General features: G+C 41.1%; 1 protein-coding gene across 1 annotated transcript in view; it reads right to left on the bottom strand.

Moving 5' to 3' along the window:
- RPS12 (ribosomal protein S12) overlaps positions 1 to 3,408 on the bottom strand; it is a 248,085-nt gene that overhangs the window by 195,246 nt on the left and 49,431 nt on the right. The gene's annotated exons all lie outside the window — the stretch shown is intronic.

Genomic DNA, 3,408 nt, shown 5'->3' with positions numbered 1-3,408 from the left:
CGTTACATTGTTTTCTTTAGAGTTTTTGTCACGGATCTACAAAGCTCTGTCACGTCACTTAAAGCTGCAGTGTGTACTGATTGCCATTTTCCCCCTCCAGAGACTATGCAGTGTAAAAGTTATCATAGTAACAGCAAAAACTAGAGATGAAAAATGCATGATTTTAACACAAAAAAACGCACTAATATTATACAAGCTAAATTCATTCTGATGTGGATTCTTGCTTTAATGTTGTGTTAACTGAACTAACTTAACATCATGTTAACACTAACGGTGCATCTTAAAAGAACAATAACAACTTTGTCACGTTTTCTCCATTAAATGCATAGTGTTAACTATACCGGACTTTGGTTATGATATGCAAATGAGGAATTTTAATAACGTGTATCCACTTAAGTTTATTAATGTTAACATGGGGTTTTAACATTACACTGAAATAATGCTTTTTTTTTTTTTGGTGACTGGATGTTTGTAATGCCATTGTTAGGAATATTTTTTTTTTGTACAAATTGTTTTATTGAGTTTTCAATAGGGGGGAGGATACAAAAAGAAAAGGGGGAGGGTAGGAGGGGGGACATAAAAGAGGAAACCATCACATCACTTACAAAATACTGGTTTATAATTTCAAAACACATAAAACAGGTTTGTTAGCATCTATAACTACCGATCAACATCATTAGATAATCTCAACACATTTGCAGATGAATACAGTAGTGGCTTTAGGGGTCCACTTTTTAATAGCTTCCTCTAGTTGACTATTCCCTAAGGATTTATTTGGATGGCTTAATCAAAATCCATTTCCTTGGTCCCCTGACTTTTAGGCATTTATTCAAGGCTCCCAAATCTTAAAAAAGGAACTATTCTATGGCGCAGGAGGGCCTCTCCCTGCTTCATCAGGCTGCGTCCACGTGCTCGGCTTTCAATTTGTCTTTCGAGTGCAGAGGAGGGTCACATGACCCTTCTCTGACCAATAATAGCCCAACGGTGAGTACATTTTATATAATAAACATGCAGGAATAGAACCCATGAGCCTCCATATGATAGTAGCTAATAGCTGCTAAACACACATAAGATCTACTGCACAATGCAATTCAATAGATGTTAAGTTTGTATATAGAATCAGATTCATCACACCAACCCTGTGGTGTAGCAGCTAGAGAATTGCTACTAGCATATGAAGGGTCATGGGTTCGATTCCTGGATGTGTATTATATAAAATGTATTTACTGTTGCACTGTTATTAGTCAGAGAAGGGCCATGTGACCCTCCTATGCGCTCAAAAGTCAAATTGAAAGCCGCGCACATGGATAAAGCCTGATGAAGCAGGGAGAGGAGAGAGCTGCAGATGCCGGTAAGTCCTCACTGATTGTGGCTGCCATTTCACGATCTCATTATGTGGACCACGAGCACCGCGTTATAATGAGGTTCAGCTGTACTTTGGAAACTGTACTTCCTCCTTAAAGTAGAAGGAACGTAACAATTCATTCATCAACCTTTGAAAAGTTGCAGGTGCCCCATGAAGGCCAAAGAGTAAAACTGTATACTGGAAAAGGCCATCAGGTGTGGATAACGCTGTTTTCTCTTTTGCTGAATCTGTTAACAGGATTTACCAATAACCCTTTGTAAGATATAAAGTGATTAAAATCTGGCCATCGCCAACCTCTCAATTAACTCATCTATCTGGGGCATAGGATAGGTATCAAACTTTGGGACTTCATTGACATTTCTAAAGTCATTACAAAATTGTATTGACCCATCAGACTTAGGTACCAAGACAATAGGGCTGGACCATTGACTATGAGACTCCTCAATTACCTCTAGGTCTAGCATCTTCTTTACCTCTGACTGAATAGCCCCTCTTCTGGCTTCTGGAATCCAATAAGGTCTTATCTTAATGGCTATTCCCGGCTTGGTGACTATATCATGGGAAACCACCCTTGTTTTCCCTGGTACGCTGGAAAATACATCCCTGTTCCTATTTATCAACTCTATAGCTTCCCCATATTGTTCAGGAGTGAGTTTTGACGATATTCGAACTAGTGGATCCTCCACTTTCCCGGATTTGTTAGCTACCACCGTCAGACATACCTCTCTATCCTTCCAGGATTTTAATAGATTTATGTGATAGATTTTCTCTACCTTCCTCCGATCTGGCTGCGAATTTTATAATTTACCGGGTCGACCTGTTCCAGAACTTCATATGGACTTGCCAATGTGATAACAGCTTGCTTTCAGCCGTGGGAACAAGCAACATTACTCTGTCCCCTGGTCAGAAGCTGCAAATTATAGCCTGTCTGTTGTAAAGGTTCTGTAGGGCCCTCTGTGCCACTTCTAAATGTTGTCTGACTATGGGAGTAACCTGAGAAATGCGTTCTTTTAAATCTTCTACAAATTGGATGACATTCTTCCCTGGAACAGCCTGTTGCTCCCACTCTTCTTTGAGGCTATCCAGAATACCTTTTTGGCGTCTCCCATACAGGAGTTCAAATGGGGGAAACCCTTTAGAGGCCTGTGGTTCTTCTCCGATAGCAAACAAGAGATAAGGCAACAAGGTGTCCCAGTTCTTCCCATCACTACTAACCACCTTCCTCAACATCATCTTAAGCGTTTTATTAAATCTCTCTACCAGTCCGTCCGTTTGCGGATGGTAAACAGGTTCTTAGGGACTTTATTTTTAGCTCTATGCATAACTCTTGCATATGCTTAGACGTAAATGGGGTGCCCTGATCTGTCAAAATTTCCTTTGGTATCCTGAGTTGGGAGAATACTTGGAACAATTCCTTAGCTATGGCTTTGGAGGAAGTATTACGTAAGGGCACCGCCTCTGGATAGCGAGTGGCATAATCTAGAATTACTAGGATATATTGATGACCCTTGGTAGATTTCTGCAAGGGACCCACTATATCCATAGCAGTCCTCTCAAATGGAATCTCAATAATAGGCCCAGTAGGATTCACACAGCTCGAGTTTCATTCAGACGCAGGGACCCCCGCTGGGTAAATTATGATGGGGCCATTAAGTCTCCTTATGAGCACTCCGCATGCACAGTTGAAAAAAAACCAGAGCACAAGTGGATTTCGTGAGGGCAGTGCGGCCGACCCAAGGACTACATTGGTATAAGAACTGTCCTGTCAATAAAACCTGCCCTGTTTGTGCAACAAAGTTCCTGGAGTCCTTTATTTCACCTTAAAAGCTTACATCATCAGCCAGCACGGACACCAGCACCCTGAGAAAAAGGTTTGAAAGTCTGTACACCAACATCTGTACCTCTCCACAGCTATCTCACTGCAACAACTTTTGAGCCAGGCAAGGAGGGGTTACAATATGAATACAGGGATATGCAAAATATGTAACCATGGGAAGGATGTTGATCCAGGGTGAAATAAGATTGGCAATATTTGGAGTCAG

Source organism: Ascaphus truei, chromosome 4 (assembly GCF_040206685.1).
Source record: "Ascaphus truei isolate aAscTru1 chromosome 4, aAscTru1.hap1, whole genome shotgun sequence".
In the NCBI taxonomy this organism is placed as follows: Eukaryota; Metazoa; Chordata; class Amphibia; order Anura; family Ascaphidae; genus Ascaphus; species Ascaphus truei.
Note: the sequence above shows the minus strand (reverse complement) of the source record. Positions and strands in the feature narration are given on the sequence as shown.